The sequence below is a fragment of the Sminthopsis crassicaudata genome, chromosome 1 (genome assembly GCF_048593235.1).
Source record: "Sminthopsis crassicaudata isolate SCR6 chromosome 1, ASM4859323v1, whole genome shotgun sequence".
In the NCBI taxonomy this organism is placed as follows: Eukaryota; Metazoa; Chordata; class Mammalia; order Dasyuromorphia; family Dasyuridae; genus Sminthopsis; species Sminthopsis crassicaudata.
This window is the reverse complement of record NC_133617.1, coordinates 216,538,348-216,558,241: the sequence shown is the minus strand read 5'-3', so window position 1 is coordinate 216,558,241 and position 19,894 is coordinate 216,538,348. Positions and strand designations below refer to the sequence as shown.

At 34.7% G+C, this 19,894-nt stretch overlaps 1 long non-coding RNA gene across 1 annotated transcript in view; it reads right to left on the bottom strand.

Annotated features, from left to right (window-relative positions):
• Window positions 1-4,143: 4,143 nt before the first annotated feature.
• The window catches only part of LOC141546452 (uncharacterized), a 45,393-nt gene continuing 29,642 nt past the window's right edge, over window positions 4,144-19,894 (bottom strand). Inside the window, exons 4-6 of the long non-coding RNA XR_012483306.1 lie at window positions 17,059-17,128; window positions 6,276-6,391; window positions 4,144-5,184 (exon numbers count right to left, since the gene is read on the bottom strand). This is a non-coding gene — a long non-coding RNA (uncharacterized LOC141546452). The remainder of the gene's footprint in view (window positions 5,185-6,275; window positions 6,392-17,058; window positions 17,129-19,894) is intronic.

Below are 19,894 nucleotides of genomic sequence, written 5' to 3'. Positions count from 1 at the left end.
CTTGAACAATTTGTACCAGAGCCTGAGTTAAAATTCAAAATTTTTTCTCTTATTAATTTGGCCATCTAATTAATCTCTCTGGACCCCAAGTTTATTCAGCTATAAAATGAAAATCTTACTAGGTGACTTTTAAGATCCCTTTTAGAGCCATGGGTTTTATAATCTTATGACTTTTACATTTGAAAATAATCTTTGAGGTCATTTTACTCAGTTTCAATCAAAATATGTATACATAAATCATTTTTGACAAGTAAAACATCCAAGTATTATCTAAACATCTTCAGTGATAGGGAACTCACTATATCTCAAGTCACCTCATTTTTTTATAGATAAGTTTAATTTTTGGGAAGTTTCTTATATTGAATAGTAACCTACTTTCTCACTTCTGCTTATTGATCTTAGCTACTTTCTTCAGCAACAGAGTGAATCAAATCTCTCACCTTTGATAATCCTTCAAATACTGGAAGACAAGTCTTTCTTTCCATGCTCCACATCTTTTTTTTTTTTTTTTTTTTTTTTTTTTTTTGGCACACTTCATAGTCAGTTCCAATAACTAGATGGGAGCTGTGGCCTTGAACTTTCTTCAGGTCCATAGCTCATTTGGCTTATTTGGCTTCCTGACAGAGCAGTCCTGTGGAGAGCCACTTTCCTCCTGAGGACAAATTTTTCTCCCATCAGTGAATTTGACATCCCAGCCTTCAAGCTACAGATCAGAGAAAAAGGAATTTGAAATTGCCATTGGAAAATCATAGACTCTCTGTGATATGAGTTTGGAAGTTATAAGATTGATTGAAACCAACTGTCTTCCTACTTGTAAAAAACATGAAATACTTGTGGTTTTGATTTCTAAATCATGAGAACTGTGAATAAAATGTGAGATTTGAGGGAAAATGACTTTTCAGATATATAGAACATGTACTAGTAGGAATCAGTGTTAAATGGCTCACTTAGAATAAGTGAATCAAAAAATTTGGAAAAGTAGAGATGACTATAAAAAGAACACTAAAGTATTTAAAATAATAATATTTAATCTCAATGAATAAAATGCATATTCTATCTGACAGCAAAACTTCCTGAAAATCCTTGAGATAGTGTAGAACATCGTTTCAAGAAAAATAAATTTTCCATTTTTCCTAAGTCACAATACTATTCAACATTCAGAGTCAGTAAACATAAACTCTTCATAGTGCTGCTTTTCAATTTCAATTCTTCTGCTTTATATACTCAAGATTTGGTTACCGTACTGTCAAAGAGTGCTTTGTTAACTTTAAGTTGCAATCAAATTGATGGACCTTTATTAAGTCCATCAACTTAAACATACATAAGAAAGTTCCTGTCATCTTTGCTATCTTTAAAGAATGAACTCATGAAGAACACAAATGAGCAATTGGTTCTGAGACAGTTTCAGGCTGGCAGTTCCTGTACACAGATCAAAGAAGTATCATATCATTTGCAATCTCATTCTTAATGGAAAATAAGATCTTAATTATTATAGTGAAATAACTAATAATCAAACTACACTTATAATTTTCTCAGGACAGTTTATATCAAAGTAAAGATAAAGGGCCAGAATCTCCTGTTCTCTATAATTCTAGCAAGGCTGGATCAGTTTAATTCAATTCAATTATTAATTCATCAAGCACTTACTATTTGAGACTCAATGTGACAGCTTTTGACATATAGAATTCTGGTCTCAAAGAATTTATCTTCTGAAAAATAATAAATTTATATTTTGATATAAATTAGGAAGTAATTTAAATTCAGTTTTTAATGGTTATGCATTTCATTTATCAGTACCTTTCTCTCACATGGCAATTCTTCCAAATTTGGAATCAGGAAAGATCTGAGTCCTAATCCTACTTCAGACAATTACTAGCTGTATAACCCTGGCAAGACATTTAACCTCTGTTTTCTTCAGTTTTCTCATCTGTAAAATGGGGGAAATGAATAGTACTTGTCTTTCAGGGCTGTTGCAAAAATACTAATGTAGTAAACATAATGTTGTTCAATTTTTTATCTCACTCTTTGTGACCCCATTTGGGGGTATTCTCAGCAAAGATACTGGAGTAATATTCCATTTCCTTCTTTAGATAATTTGAGATCTATTGACCACTGGCTAAATCTTCATTATTTAGTCTGCAAGCTATCTCCCCTTGGATTTTAGGGCTCTTGTCTGCTTTTGCCTATACAGGAGATTGTGATGTGACTCCTATATAACATTCTATTCTTTTTCTCTCTTCTTGGTAGATCAGCCGAAAGGAAATTCACCTTGTCTGTATGTTCTGGTGATAAAGTTACATCTTTTGCTTAGTACCTGATTGGTTTCTAATCTGAATCATAGAAAATGATGAGATTAGGCCATCATCATCATTATCTTTCTATTTGAAAACCTATTATTTTCCAATTATATGGTTTTATTTCATATTAACCTCCTAATTTACTTCTGAACCTATGCTAACATATATATCTGAGGCTGATTAACATTGGACATTTTTCTGAACTCTCCCCTTTCTCCAAGCTGCCTCTTTCATTTTAGTCCATTACCCACAGAATGGCTATTTATGTGAATTCCAAGTTTCACAATTAAAAAAACAAAACAAAAACAAAAAACAAAAAACAACATTTAATTCTTTCCAGTTACATGTAAAGACTTCTTTTTTTAAATAATCATTTTACAGTTTTTGGGTTTTCAAATTTTCATCTTTCCTATCTTTCCCTCTTTCCCTTCCCCTCTCCTTAAAGTGGTAAGTAATTTGAAGCAGATTATATATCTGTAGCTATGTAAAATATACTTCCATATTACTCATGTTGTGAGAAAAAATAGAGAAAAATCCCAAAATAAAATAAAGTGAAAATAGTATGTTTAAATCTATATTCAGACATCAGTTCTTTCTCTGAATGTGAATAGCATTGTCCATCATGAGGTCTTTGGAATTACCCTGGATTATTGTATTGCTGAAAAGTTAAATAGTTGATCGATGCATAAAGTTGCTGGTACTGTGTATAATGTTCTCCTGATTTTACTAAGTTTGCTTTGCATCAATTCATATAAGTCTGCAATGTTTTTTTCTGAAGTCTACCTGGTCAATATCTCTTATAGAACAATAGCATTCCATTGTATTCACATACCACAATTTAGTCAGTCATTCCCCAATTGGTAGACAGCTCTTCAATTTCCAATTCTTTGGCACCACAAAAAAGGGCTGTTATAAATATTTTTGTACATGAACATCTTTTTTATGATTTCTTTGAGATTCAATGTAGTTGTGGTGTTGCTGGATAAAAGGGCTCATATAGTTTGATTCCCCTTTGGACATAGTTTTAAATTGCTCTCCAGAATGCTTGGATCAGTTCGCAACTTCCCCAATAGTGCAGGAGTATCCCAAATTTCCCAAATTCTCTCCAAGATTTATTATTTTCTTTTTCTGTCATATTGGCCAATCCAATAGATATGACAATGGTACCTCAAGATCAATAGACTTAAACCTTTCAGCTAATATGCATATTTAACAATATTAGCCCTATAATCCATAACATCTGTAATTGATGGGGTTTGCATAAGGACAGGGAGGGAGAAGAAGAACAATATTTTGCATCAGTATCTCTCTTCCATTAAACAATGTATCATAAGGTAAGCATATGGAATTAGGATTGCAACTACACATCATTTCTTCATACCTCATCCATCTTACATAGATGGCCCATACCTTTGCAAGTGGTTTAGCACCCCAAGAGTGCTGAGTCAAATAGACTTATTGCCCTGGAAGAAACTGTGAATTGACACATTATTCACTATAAATATACAATCTAGAATGACGAATTTCCATATTGGTGAGTATGAGAGGGTTTCCTGTGTTCATTTATTCATTCATTTAATCAATCATTTGTAATTAATTGATTCAGAGCTCACTCTCCCAACTACACTTTGACTAGTAGGTTGCATTGATGAGGTAAATGCCTAATGATGAGGTATAACCTCAATAAAATTAGGATTAATTGAGGTCTAGTGGCAGGATTGGGGTACAGGTAGTCAAATGGAGCTCCCCTGCAACCCCTTTTGATTCAGTGCAAGGATACAAAGTTAAATGAGGTCTAGTGGAGGAGAGAGTTCCCTGTAAATGAATTTACAAGCCCCAAAACCTAGATTGATAAAAAGAGGTTTATTGCAGGGTTTGGAAGCAAGGTTTAAGTCTGGTTAGTAAAAGGTATTAGATAGAGGAAGAAATACACTATAAGTGACAGAACGGAGAGTCTCTGATGCAAAGCATGCTTGCTGGCATCTTTCAACTCTCTGCCAAGGGATGATTCCACCTTGGCTTTTTTATTTGCTTCAAGAAGCCTAAGGCAATGGCCAGATTCTTGGTGGGCTTTTCAGATAAGGAAGAACTGTTTTGGGGAAACCTGAGCAGATAGTTGGGGGTTGAGAAAATCCAAGCCAGCTCAGACCCGGTGGGGGCTGGGTACAAGCCAAAACTGGCTCAGATACAGATCTTTCCCCTAGAAATACAAAAGGGTGGTTTTGACCAGATCTTGTAAATCAAAGGTCAGTTCCAAAGGACGTTGTAGATCAGAATAAGGAATCTTAAAGGGGCTATCATCCCCATCAGCATCTCTAGAAAAAGCAAGGCTTTTCAACAGGATTCTAGGGATAACTCTGAAGGCCTAGGGGATTCTTTAATACTATGGAACATAAGTCCCTATCTGCTTCATTTTTCCTATATCAATAGATAATTAATACTTCCTCAATATTAATCTGAGCAGTTGAGTTCCCTTAAATGTCAATCAATATACTATAAGGCATTATTTTTTGAGAAAATATAGCAAGAACTAAAATACAAAAGCTTCTGAAACTTGGAATGCACTCTCCTCAGACCATTAAGATTTCTGTGCAGAGTATACTTGAACTTAATGTGACTAAATACTATTAATAATCTCCCTACAATGTTCCCTTCTTGGTGTGCAGAGCTACTGAATAAATAGCTCCCTTGATTGCAGAATATGGTGTCTCAGCTTCTGGCCAATTCACTGGTAGGCTGCGTACAGACAAGTTCTTCCTCTGGGCTGGATTGTCACACAATTCATGTGCTCTTGACTATGACTTTGCTATGGATTCTATTCCAGATATGTGGTTTCCCAGACTTTCACAGAACATAAGTCCAAACTTTAACGACCTGTCTCTGATGCCTTAGGAAAGAATAAATACAACAGAGTGAAACACTTAATGACATGCCTTCACAACTTCATAATGGCTAGCTAAAGACTAAGGTTTCTCCTTTATCCAGGGGAGAGCAGCTTTTTTTGTCTGGATTACCAGGAAGAGAAATTTTCACAGTTTGATCCTTTTGTATGCAAATCAATTCTGGTTCAGTAATCAATTAAAAGGCTTTTTGTCTCCTTAAAGTAACTTGAAAGGAAATAATCAGAATACCTATAAATCCTCTGATTCTAGCAGGGAAAGAGCTCTAGGCTTTCCATCACACAATTCTGGATGCAGGTGCACCAAATCTCTATATTATTTGGCACCAAGCAGATGCTCTTAAGGATTAAGCCCCTATCAACCAGCTTCTATTACACATTTGTTAGTTCATCTATTCCACAGGCATTTATCAAGTATCTACTGATAAAATTCAAATCAGTATTCACTCTCCACCTGGTAGAAAATTAAACAAGAGTTATGGACACTGTGTTCTTTTATGAAAAAGAGAATAATGGATGTCTGGAGGTTAACCTTGCAAATCTTAGCAATCCTTGAAAAAACTCTTCATTCAATACCAGAAAAATGGAACTTCCAGTCTGACAGCTATTGTGGAATGAAAAAATCACTTTGATATTTTTTTTTCCTTCTCACATCCTTCCTACAGAGTTGACCTTATGTTTTTCTATTGGTGAAAATTCCTTTTCTCACCTTTATATTTAGTCATTTTTTCAAAAGTGCAGCAATGAATTTTAGAAGAGATCCTTTCATTCTTCTCAAAATTCATGAGGCAGACACAAAAGAAAAGTAAATAAGAGATCTTATGTGTAAAGAGATGAGCTTCCAGAAGTAGAGTAAGCTTTATGCCTTTAATCATAGTAACCAAATGAATGACTCAGTTACTGTGAGTATTGACCACATGAAAAATAATTGTGAGAAGTTGAAGTGATGTGTAAATAAATATTCTCCTCACAGAATGTTAGGATTTGGTGACACTTGATTATATCTGTATTTTCCTATTAATCTCACAGGCCTGGTCAGTGCTCAGGAAAGTTAGAATGAAGAGGTTTGTTGTGATTACCTTACTTTATCTGTCCTTGTCCCAATTCTTCATTAGCTCCTTCCAGTTTTAGGAATGTTTTTTGCCTTGATAGTAGCATTGTGCTGCTCTACACACCACATTGCAGGATTCCTTTCCTGCAAGGCAAGGCAAGGCAAGGCAATGTTATTACATGTTGGAAATTGTAACAGGTACTGTGGATGCAAACACAAGGAAAGATAATTTCTGCTCTCAAGAGACTTTCATTCTAAAGGAAGAAGACAATACACAAAAGGCAGCTGAAAATGGTAATGGATGAAAGTATTCATAAGGAGATATGGGCTTGAAGTTCAGAAAGTCAAAAGCATGTCCATTCAGGGAATGAAAATGGAATGACCTATGCTTCTCCCCAAAATGAAGGCATTGGAAGAAACTTTCCAAAACAAAAAAGAGGCTAACAAATTGTAAGGATGTTGCTGAGTGAGAAAGCTTAAGAGAATGATAGATATTTCAGAATAAGGAGACCTCAGGTGTTGAAGGAGTTTCTGGAGTGAGACTTTAGTTGACTCCTATTATTGAAGTCCATAAAGAAAGAAGCACAACTAGTAGGGGAATAGATGTTATTGGTCTTCCTTTCTTCCTCTCTATCCCATTATTCATTATGGTCGAATTTCATAGTTCATGATGGAAGGGACTTCAGAAGTCATCAAATTCTACCCCTTCATTTTACAGATGAGAAAAATCAAAGTCTAGAGATGGGTTAATGATTTTTCAAAAGGTCTACTAGTGTCTGATCTGGGATTTGAAATACTGTCATCTGAATCAAAGTCAGATGCTCTTTCCTTTGTTTGCCAGCTCTATATACCATTTCTTTAATGAAAGTGATAGCTATATAATATGTCAAATTAATCCATATTGATATTTGAACCTGTACTTTAAGACTAAGATATAAACTTCTCCCCTCTCTGCCCCCACCCCAGCTAACATATTATTTTAATGGGAACCTTTTGGAGACAGTATTTTAACCCAAAAAATAACTTCTAGTTATGCTGTTAGTACTTCTAGACATGGCAATTGACACTGCAGTATACTTAAAATTACTCTATATATTTGTCTTCCTATTCTGTTTATAATTAGGATTGACTTAGTTTGTAGGTATTATGGGTATATGCAGAAGATACATTCAAAAATGTGCTTAAGTCATAGATAAAGTGATGGAATTGAAATAAGAAAAATCTGAATTCAAATATCCACCCAGACATTCATTAGCTGTCTGTCCTCAGCAAATCATTTATCTTCCCTGCTATAGTTTCTTCAACTGAAAAACAGTCATAACAGTTCCTTCCAGAGTATTGTGAAGGCAAAAAATGAGATTATAACTAAAGTTATTTATACACTTAAAGATAAATATACATATTTACACAAATACATTCATATACATATATACACAGACAGCAGAGAAGTGATCCATCCTTTGCTTCATTGAGCAAAAACCAAAACAAAACAAGAAAACAAACCTACATGTGCAAAAATGTTTGAAGCAGCTTTTTTGCACTCCTGCCTTCTATGTATTTGCAACTTGCCTTACATGCCTGAAATGCACTATCTCCTCATTTCCTTATATGAGAATAAATTTAAGTCAAGTGGTACTAATAACTACTAATTTATGCTGTTTTATAGAAAGAATCAGGAAGCAGCTAGGTGGCACAATGGATTGAGAGGTGAACTCAGAATTAGGAAGACAGGAATAAAATGCTGTCTCAGACATGTATAAGCTTTGTGATCCTGGGCAAGTCATTTAAACTCTATTAGCCTCAGTTTCCTCAGCTTTAAAAGAAGGGATTTGCACTTGGCTTCTAAATTCTTCTTCACCTATAAATTTATGATCCTATTAATAACCAAATACTTATCAAGTGCCTCTATTACCACCCAACAAGTATTGTTTATGCCTACCAAGTTCTATATCTCAAAGATTGGCCTTCTTTGTCTCCTGAGTTCTGTTTATTTTTTTTAATTTTAATTTTAATTTTTTTGTGTGTGTAAGGTTTTTGCTTAACTTGTTAATATAGGGTTTAAATTAATATATTACCTAATCATATATTATGACTCCCATCCCATAAAACTGCTGTAATAATACAAGTCCTTACTATGTACTAGCTTTTCTCCCTTTCATTTCCTTTTGTGTTTCTTAATTTTTCTATTTTTATGCAAAGTTATAATAAATTTTCAATCAAAATAATAAACACATAATAACAGTAGTAACAAATACAACTTTTCTTGGTACAAATGAGGATTACTTCTTCATTCACTCAATGACAATTATAATCTCTAATTCCATATAAACTTGCTCAGATCCAACTTTCAAGCAGACAGAATTTTGAAGACTCACTTGTCCTGGACATCACTCTTCCTCCCTCCACTTCATAATACACCATATCTGCCGGGTCTGGGAATTCTTCAGCCTTGTCATAGGAGCTAAATTCTGTGAATTATCTGGTTCTGGTTTCTCTAATCATTGAACCTTGTGCTTCTTATCCACCTAAAATATAGTCTCTAATCCACTCAATTATTGCCTCCACTACTAGTCACTGTCCTCCAGGCACGCTTCCTTCTTCTTAGTTGGTTTCACTCCATCCCCATTTGCTTATTCTCCCAAAGGGTAATGTTCAAGCTACTAAAATCTCAGTAAATGTAAGAGGCTTAAGGGCTAGAGTTGGAAGGCCTCCTGTCAATTTCCATTTTCATATCCAGCTATATGGACCAATGCCTGTGCTGTCTCACCTCCATGCTACCTGTCATTATGGTTTTGCTTGCCTTTCTCTAACTCATAGTGAATCTCAGAATACCAACCAGATGAAACAAGGACAGAATGTCAATGTACTGGAAAGTGTTTGTTACAAATACTTAGCTTTCTTTAAGGTTCAATTCAGGCACCACCTCCTATAGGAAACCTTCCTAGATTTCTTTTCCTTGCCAATGTTCTCTCTCCTCAAATTATTTTTCATTTTCTTATATGTGTAGACTCACCTTCTGAAACTCAGGAGCAACAGGGTTGATTTTTCTTTTGACAGCTTTTTCCAGAGTCCCAGGTTGTTAATGTCTTCCCAGCTTTCCATCCTTCCCACCTTGACTCTCTCCCTTCCTCCCTCCATCTCTGTCTCTCTCTGTCTCTGTCTCTCCTATCTTTGTCTCTATCTCTCTGTGTCTGTGTTTGTCTCTCTCTCTCTACGTCTCTGTCTGTCTCTGTCTCCATCTCTCTCTTTCCCCTGTCTGACTTTCTCTCCATTATCATCTATCTATATCTATCTATACATCTCTATACCTATCCTATGAACCTATTTAGCCTTTGTGTCTTCCTAGAGGAAGAAGTTTGGCATAATGAATAGAAAACTGACATTGAAGCAATGATAAGTCCATTTTTTAAAATACATACTGACTATGAGACCTTGGATACAGAATTCAATCTCAATTCTCTAGACAATTCTCTAAGACTCAGTTTCAGAGAAGGTGCCTAATTGTATTGATTGATTAGTTTTCTCATTATTGTGTGGGAAAACTCCTATATAAACTTACTATACCAATGAAATCCTAGGCACAGCCAGTCCCTTTCCTCTTAATGGAGAAAATATGAGGAGAGAATATGACCTCCTCCAGGGTAAGGATTGGTTTTACATTTCTTCTTGTTTCAAGCATATAATTCAGTGTCTGTCCCATAGTAAGCACTTAAAGTCTGTTGATGGTATACCTCTATACCTTACACATAGTAGACAATTAAGAAATGCTAGCTTTGAATAGAATTTAATTGTCCTTAAATTTGATGCACTGAATTGTGCTCATGTATGCCAATTAAAATTTTCAAATAGAAATGGACATTTTTGTGGAATCAAAGTCAGGAACCTTGCCTAAAACATCCATTGTTATAATGTGGCTAATACAAGATACAAGACAAGGGAATCACCGCCTTTTTTATTTTATTTTTTTTGAATAGGAGTGCTAATGAGCAGTGAAAAGACCAACAGGCAGGCCCAGCAGGAGAACCTGCAGGGGATGTGGGCAGTGCACAAACCTCCCAACAGTCACAAAGTGGTTGCATCTCACTTCAATTTTCTTTATTGCTTTATTGAAGAATGGATATTTTTACTGAGAGAGCGACCACATTGGCAGTTAGCAGTTATATGTTTTAAACTGTGATAGTTTAATCTTGCCGGGGTAGAATGATAAAGACACAGATTACGGTATTTCCTATGTGAGGGCAGAAAGGAAGAACTAAGGGGCAGGGTATTAAGTAAGTGGGGTTTGTCTTTTTGCCTCCTTCCTGTCCCTATTTGCCATCTGGGTAGCTTTCTTAGTTTCCATGTTTCCCTCATGGCCACTTCCACCACATTTCAGGTACTCAGTTTAACTGAAGAGGATGCATTACCATCTGTTTTATCATTGTACCCTAAGGACCATGCAATCTTTCCATCTGACTTATAGAAAGTTTCGTTATATGTAGGATGTTTTCCCCACATTTATTTATTTTAGTTTTAATTTATGGAATAAAACAAACATTTTCATAACACAGTATAACAAAATGGATGATTATACATGAAACTGCAAATCTATTATGTAAAATTTGCTATTCTTTAAAATATACAATAAAATTATCATATAATTTTTTCCTTCCCCTTCAGATGAACACCAGTAAACATACACACACACACACACACACAAACACACAAACACACAATTATTCTGTACAAATATCTCTTTATCAGTTCTTCCTCTGTATGTAGATAGTATCTTTCCTCATATGTCTTTTATAATTAATTTGGATATTTATAATAGTGAAAATGATCATGCTATTATTATATACACTATTCTTTTGGTTCTGCTTATTCCACTCTTCATTATTTTTGTGCAAGTCTTTCTGCCATTTAAAATATTTATTTACTTACAATTAAATACAAAATAAGGGGAAAAAAAGAAAAAGAAAGAAAAAAGGAAAAAGATAAAACAAAACATTGTCATGTGCCAAGCAGAACATGAGAGGGGATACAAAATATGTAACAAGAGTTTTCCATTTAAAGAAAACACTTATGTTAAATTCATTATTCATGATTTTCCATCTTTCTTTTTTAAAAGATGAATGAGCTCATAATTTTTTAGCACAATAGTATTCCATTGCAATCATATTTCACAACTAAATGGTCTTCTCTGCAATTTTATTTACACCCACATATATGTTAACTCCTTATTATGTTACATCCTTTCAGACCAAAAACTGTCTTATTTTTCTGTCTATCTCCATGCACTTAGCGCAGTGCTTTGCATACAATAAGTGCTTAATAAATGCTTTATTCTTTCATCTTCCATTCAGTGTTCACATGCTCTTTTTTATAAAATCTAATTGGGTTGAGGGGGAGGATGAGATTTATTAAGTTAATTAACAGCCAAAAGGAATGAAGGACATATAAACTGTTGTGTGCTCCAGCCTGTTTGTACAGTTTCCTAAAAATCAATTGTTAAATTTTCAGTGTCACAGTTGCCACATCATCATTTGCTTTACAGTTTTTTGATTGCTTGGAATCTAGACTTAATAAAATATTGGAAAAAATGTTAATGATGCAGATTAAGCTTAAAAAATGTGTTCTGCATGATATTTTTTGGAAAACTTGTTAAACCAGCATCTATCTCCACTTCTGCCTATAAGATAGTCTGGTGCAAGAGAAAGATCACCGAGTTTGTTTCAAATCCTGGTTTAATACTTACTAGCTATGTAGCTAACACAAGTCACTTTACCTGTTTGAAACTTAATTTCCTCATCTGTACAAAAAAAGGAACACTATTTAGAGAGGCCACATGATGAAACACAGTGCTGTCAACCTCAAATAGAAATGGGGCTAAAATGACAGGAAAAGATAATGGTAAATGTTGGAGGGAATGTGGGAAAACTGGGACACTAATACATTGTTGGTGGAGTTGTGAAATGATTAACCATTCTGGAAAGCAAGTTGGAGCTACGCCCAAAGGGTTATCAAATTGTGCAATCCCTTTGATCCAGCAATGCCATTAGTGGGTGTATATTCCAAGGAAATCACAAAGGAGGGAAAAGGACCCACTTGTACAAAAATGTTTGTAGCAGCTCTTTTTGTGGTAGCAAAGAACTGGAAAATGAATAGATGTCCAATAATTGGGGAATGGCTTAAACAAGTTGTGGTATATGAAGATAAGGGAATATTACTGTTCTGTAAAAAATGATAAACAAGCTGATTTTAGAAAAGTCTGGAAAGATTTACTGGAGCTAATTCTGAATTAAACTAGCAGAACCAGGAATACATTGTATACAACAACAACAACAACAAAAAAATGTATGATGATTAATTGTGAAAGACTTCTTAGTGGTTCAGTGATCCAAGGCAATCCCAATATACTTTGAACAGGAAGTGCCATCTGAATCCAGAAAAAGAACTATGGAGACTCAATGGAAGTCAACACATGATATGTTCATTTCTTTATTTCTGTTTTTTCCCTCTCCTATGGTTTTTTCTTTTGTTCTGATTTTTCCTCTCCAAACATGATTCACAAAGCAATGTGTATTCAAAATAAATAAAAAACAAAAACAAAAACAAAATTAAAATGGGGGCCACTAAATGTAAATAGACTGCATGTTGATTTTGAAAACCACATATTAATATTATCTATGTTTTATTACATTTAACTTTTTCATTAAATATTTACCATTTATATTTTAATCTATTTCAGCCACAGGATGTTGTGGGTCTAAAACCTCTGGGATAATAGCAAGTGGGCTAGATTCGGAATCAGGTAGCTCTGAGTTCAAATTTCACTTCAAACACTTGTTAACTACCAGACCTTGGGCAAATTATTTATAAAATGAGAGTATTAGAAAAGAGGGCACTTTCCAGAACTAAATCAATGAAGTTTTTGATTCAACATAGGGCACTCTTTGGAGCTGCAAAGTTGTCCCAAATATTTGCTTCCTCATATATTTGGAGGAAAATACAAATGACTTGAAAAAAATTCAAATGACATAGTTATTAAAACTCACTCTTTCCATCATTCAATACCTACTTCTTATATCCTCTAGGAGTTTGGTCTTTGACTATGACAATTATCTCCCACTTATTATGGCACAAACCATGGGAGAGGGCAAGAGAACAGGGGAGATATATACAAATTTGAGCCCAAACTCATAATGAATGAATTGATGGATGAATGAAGAAGTGAAATGGCACTTATTAGCCATGTACCAGATGTATGGTGTGTTGGCATTCGAAATCGTTACAAAAATAAGATAATAGCTGCTTTCAACATTCTTACTAAAAAAGAAGATTCTACATAGGGAAAAGTGGATGTCAGTAAGGAGCACTTTGGTCTTTGGATTTACAAGGGTAATATGTGGTCACAAGGTAATTGATTGATATCTTTTCTTTTTTTTTTTTTTTTTTTTTTTTTTGCTGAGGCAATTGGGACTAAGTGTCTTATATATAATATAATAAGTGTAGGATGGCCAAATTTGAATTCAGGTCCTCCTGAACTCAAGTGCTCTATGCACTGTACCATGTAGCTGCCCCAATGGATGTTTCTTCTAGAAATATTTGAGTTGCTTTTTATTGCTGTTTCCAAAGCATGGAGAGGGAGGGTAGGAGTTGGTGGGTTGTAGCATGGCAAGAAGATGGCCTGAATGCAGTGAAATCTGAGGACCAAAGAACTTAAAGATAATGGAGTCAAAATTATGCTTAGTACATGAATGAATTCTCTTAGTTTTCTTCCTCTATTCTACCATGGAGATTCAAATCTTTATTCCAGAATAGCCATTCATTTGGGAGAGGAAACCAAAAGTAAAATGAAGAACAATGGTGTTATGTGACTACTAAGGAGCTTGGGCTTGCTACCACTTTGCTATCCTGTAATTTAGCTGAGACAACTACTGGCAAAAGGAGCTGAAAACAATGACTTTATAGACCTATCTTTTAGATTTTTATGATATCCAGAGAAGATCAGAAAGTGTAACAAGAATAGTACCTGATTGGGGTTGAACTGGCAGCTGCCATACGACCTTAGCAGTTGGCAGAAGATCCACTTCCTTATATTGTACTCATTATATTAAAGATCTAACCACATATAATCAATTATTTTCCCATGACATTCAAAGAGTGGGAGAAATGAAGGCAAAAAGGAGGGTTTAGGACATAATGGTACTGTGAGGAAGGAAAGAGGTTAATGAAGTATAATACTGTAAATAAAGCGGATCATAATAAAAAGATGAAATCCCAAATAGTGATGGAGCTATAGAGTCATAGGTATGGTTTTATACTTTTCCAACAATATAAAATAAATTTTCATTTCTCATGCACCTAGAATGCAGAACCATGGAACAAAGACTTTCTTTTTTTGCCCAAGCTTTGGTATGTTTGGGTGGTTTTCTTAAGGGCAAGGACACTGTAACTTAGAAAGCAGTAAGTTAATTAGTTGGACAGCTTATTTGTCCTGTGCTTAAATAAATAAAAGATATTAATTTGATGCAGGTAGTTGTTGTTCTAATGACACGTCAAGTGTCACTTGAAGCCCATCATAGCAAGTACACATGTACTTGCTATCTCAAGAGTACTGGCATTTTGACAGGGATTTCTTCACCCATAGTAATGACTCTTTAATAGTGAAACATACATTTCTTTTAGAAATGGCTAGTATCTAAAGGGAGAAATTAGCTTCCTGAAGGCCAGAACTGCATGTTTCTTTTGTCTGAAGTACCTAACACTTTCTTGAACTTAACTGGTTGTTGAACCAAAATAATTGAATTGAATATAGCATATTGGGGCATGAGGGGAGAGATTTCTTAGGAGAAAATCACATTTTCAGTGCCCCTCAAATCACTCCACTTATCCTGACACTTGCTTGAGGCAAACTCCATGTTCACTTGTTTATTTCTGTACTAAAAAGCAAGGCTAGGTAAGGACTAAAACAGATAGAAAAAGAGTTATTTAAAAAAAAATAAAGTCTGTTGTACATATGGTAGGATGGAAACTAGTAGCAATGTGGTATAATTCTCCACTTCACACATACATTTCAGAGGTGTAAATGTTTTCAAACCACAGCTCAAGGGCATGTGTGATTAACACAGAATGTACAATCTCTGCTTTCATTAGTGAAAAAAAAGTTGTATGAACTTGTGCTATTATCAGCTTTTTGCATATTAACAAGTAAATTGAAAGATTAAATTATGTAAACTGATTTAAATTCCCTTCTTGTACACATTTATGTACCTTAGTGTTTATTGATTAATAAATTAGGCAAAAATTATCTCAAAATCAATGCATATTATTCACATATCCACATTATTTCTCTATTGTGTAAATTTCCATTTTTAGGAAGTTATATAGAATAAAGCAGAAAAAAAATACAATATGCTGTCTTGAACAGTCATTCCTCCCTCTAAACTCACTAACACATTCTACATCTGGGGAGGGGGAAAATATCAGAAACTGAAAAGAAAAATGAAAATTATAAAGATAGTTCTGGTTATGGCTAATGTTACCCAAGGTACAACTAATTGGTACAGGAGATGGAGTGCTAAGAGTGGAGTCAGGAAGAAATGAGTTCAAATCTGGATTCAGACATTTACTAGCTGTGTGATTCTGAGCAATTTGCTTCATCCTATTTTCCAAAGTTTTATCATTTGTAAAAAAAACAAACAAAAAAATGGAGAAAGAGATGGCAAACTACTACTCCATTATCTTTGTCAAGAGCACCCCAAATGGGGTCTGGAAGACTCACACATGGATGACACAATTGAGCCATGGCAATGTACCTGATTTAAGATCAAACTTTAAATAATTGATTAGTTGGTGATTTCTCTTGTCAACTATAACCATTCATTTGTTTGTATAGAGAGAATCTTAAAGTTAACTATAACTTGTATATCTGAATAAAAAAGATAATTGAGTCTTATATGTGGTATTTAGTAAAGCTTGATTTTCTCAACCCTAGACTCAAGATTCATAAGATCATGAATCTTGAACCATTGGTAATATGCTTAGTACTAGCATAAGTACATACATATATACATATACACACACACACAGAACTATATGCTTGTAAATATGAAACAGAGGAAAGGTACTGGAATTAAGAAGAGTTAGGAAAGGCTTTCTATTAAACATGAAATTTTAATTGGGACTTAGTGGAAATCAGGGAATTCAGTAGGTAGAGCAGAAGAAGGAGAGCATTCTACTCATTGGAGATAGCCAACTAAAATATCCAAAACCTAGACATGGAGTGTCTTGTTTATGAGTCAGTAAGAAGACCAATATCACTGGATCAAGGTCTACTTGTTAGGTAGTAAGATGTAAGAAAACTGGAAAGGGGTATGTTAGTGTGTGTGGAGGAAGGTAGGACATACAAGGATTTTAATTCCAAAAAAATTTTTTTTTGATTCTGGAGGAAATAGAAAGCTAGTGGAGTTTATTGTGTAAGGGAATGACATGATTGGACTTGTACTTTAGGAAAATTACTTGGGTGGGAGAATGGAAGAGAGGGGAGAGACTTGAGGCAGACAGACCCAAATGGCAGACTATTGCAATAATCCAGGTGTGAATTGATGAAATTGAATGAAGACTATAGTACCAAAGTGGAGTGGAAAGAAGTATCAAATGATAGATGTTGCAAAGGTGCTGGTAAACAACTTTAGAGCCACTCTAATTTTCTATTAGTTTTAATTTGTTTATTGATATCAGATCAAACTTGTCTTTATTAGCACAAACATACAAAATAAAGTCTATTCATTTTTTCTTTTTCTCAAGACTCATGCATATTTACTTACTCATTAAACTGTTAATGATCATCCCAGTAGGTTATCAGTATGCTTTTGGCTAGGTTTGAACTTAGCTGGCCTGCAGATGACAAAAAATAAGAGAGAGGGGGAAAAAAGGTTTGTTATAATGTGTTTCAGTAAGCCCAAGGTTAATTAAAAAATCCAATTAGTCAAAAGAGGAATATTTTTTTAAAAACCTTTAAAAGATTGCTTTATTGCTAGGAGAAATTACTTAAATTATATTTTCTTTTCTCTTCCTTTTACTATTTCATACTCTGTGCTTTAAAATAGATCTGTGATTTCACCTATATAATTGCTCCTTCTAATGGCGCAGATCACAAATTAATCACATTTTCTCATCCTATGTCCACTCTTGCCTACGTCATTCTCTAAATTCTGTATATCCTTTGGGTTATGGGATCTTTCTCTAGGACTCTGACTATTAGATGCAGCTTCCAGGATATCCATCAGTTCTGGGTCACTTTCTTTACACAACTATAGTAGGTATGGGTAAATACAAAATGCGTGCTGGACACAGAGTACAAGAACTCCTTGCCCTCAAGGAATTGATATTCTAAAGGAGAAGACAAGGAATGCTTTATATGGGTATGTATGAAAGACAGATAAATAGCTACACGTTAATCTAGGAGAAAAAGTCATTGGCATGAACAACTTCATGTAGAAAGAGATACTTGAGCTTACTAAAAGTAAATCAGGTATTCCAAAAAAGAGAGGCAAGGAGAGAAAATAGTCAGGTTACAGTCTAATTAGGCTATGTCTCTCCATTGCTTTTTGGTGATGTGTAATTTTGCTTGCTCAGAAATGCTTTTATTCTATAATTTATAGTAAAAATAACTTTGGTGTACAATATGTAGTGTTAAAAAGATGGGCTTTTGTTTTGGGGAGCATCTTTGGGGAGCATTGCCCAGTTTCCCAAATGCAATCCAGCTGTCTCTTCCTCTGATTCAAAACTGATCTATTTCTATTAACAATATTTGTCCTGTCCAAAATATTGTTATGAATCATACAATAACATACTGTTCAACTGAATAATATATTTTTTTTCACACACTTGGGACTTTCTATTTGGCCACAGTCTTGACTCATCAAGAATCTCAGATAAGATGTTTTTAAGATAACTTAACTGATAAGATAACTGAGATTCTTGATGAGATTCTAGATAGGATTTAATTAAATCTATCCACACCACCTGGAGGAAATTCTTTCATTGGATCTCTCTGCCATAAAAAGGTTATAGGGTGTGATCAGAAAGACTGGCACACCTGTTGTGAGGACTGCTGAGCTTTTTTCAAGATTCCTTTCTACCTTGGCTCCAAGAAGCTTTTAGCATGTGCAGTGGTTATACCAGGTAAACTATTTTGTCAGGTGGGTTAAACTAGGTTCAAAGTGATCCAGTTTTTTATGAGTTAGGAGGGTGTCTAGTCCAAGCATGTGAAAACTTCTCCTAGTGGAATAAACTGGCGAGACAAATTTGTTCTAATCGCTATGAAAGTGGATGTAGAAGGTATTGTGGAATGCTTTAGAGCTTGGTTAGACATTAAAGGCACCAAGAGCATCCACTGTATCTCAAACCATCAGCAGTTGTCTTGAATCTGTTGTGCCACTGAACAGTGACGGCTCTGGAAGAGAGAGTGAGGTTTACTTACATTTTTAGATGATCTGCTTAATTTAAATCCAATTTATGCATGAATCGAAGTCATGATCCATTCAATTTAATCTTTTTTTTTTTTTTTTTTTTTTTTTTTTTACCAATCTAAAAGTTTCTTTGGCAACAAGAAGTGATTAAGCAGCAGGATTGTATACACTGACAGTTGTACACACAGACAGCCCCAGCCCAGGCCACTACTATTGCAAGTAGTCGTGAGATTTGACAATCCCATAGGCATATGAGAGGTTTTTTTTTAGGACTTCACTGTTTACTTCCTGATGTAAGAAAGGGTCTAGAAAAGGTGCCCTAAAATTGTCTTCTTTACTCTGTGGTTGAAACATTAAAACAAAACAACAACAACAACAAAACCCACATAAAAACCTTCTGCAAAGATTATTCTACTCAATATTGGTACATGGCATATATGCACTTTTAAAAACAACATTAAATTGAGTAAACCTGAGAAACAAACAGCTCTTGTTGCAAGAGAATTCAGGAGGTATCACATCCAAATGGCAGACTTGATTGAAAAAATGAATGGACAAATGAAGAGCATCTTACCAAAGTCAAAGATGAATACATGCATTTCTGAAGTGACCACACTGAGAGGGAACAGTGAAAATGGCATAGGTTTTGCAAAGAAATGAATCTATTCAACAACAAAGCTTGTATGCCTACCAAAATGAGTGAATGACAGGATCATGTCAAGGTGATTACCACTTGTTGCAAAGTACCACACTATCACCATCTGATTTTCATGCCTCTACTCCTACTATGATAAACTCTGATAAGGCCAAAGAAAAATTTATGAAGACCTGGACATTTTCATCATCAATGTGATAAAAAAGGAGAAACTTATAATTCTGACTCACTTTAATGCTAGATTAGGTACAGACATGGCAGGGAATTTTTGAGAGGATTGAAATCTGAAACTAACAGCAAAGATCCACATTACTGAAAACTTGTGCATATCATGACCTTATCACCAACTGTATCTTCCATTTACCTGAATCAATATATTTCATAGATGTACCCTTACAGCAAATACTGACATTTAATTGATAATGTCACTATAAGGAGAAGAGAGACACTGGATGATAGAGTGACAAAGACAAGGTGTGGCACAGAGGGCTGGCTCATTAAAGACTTATCCTCTCCTAGCTAATTGCAATTAAA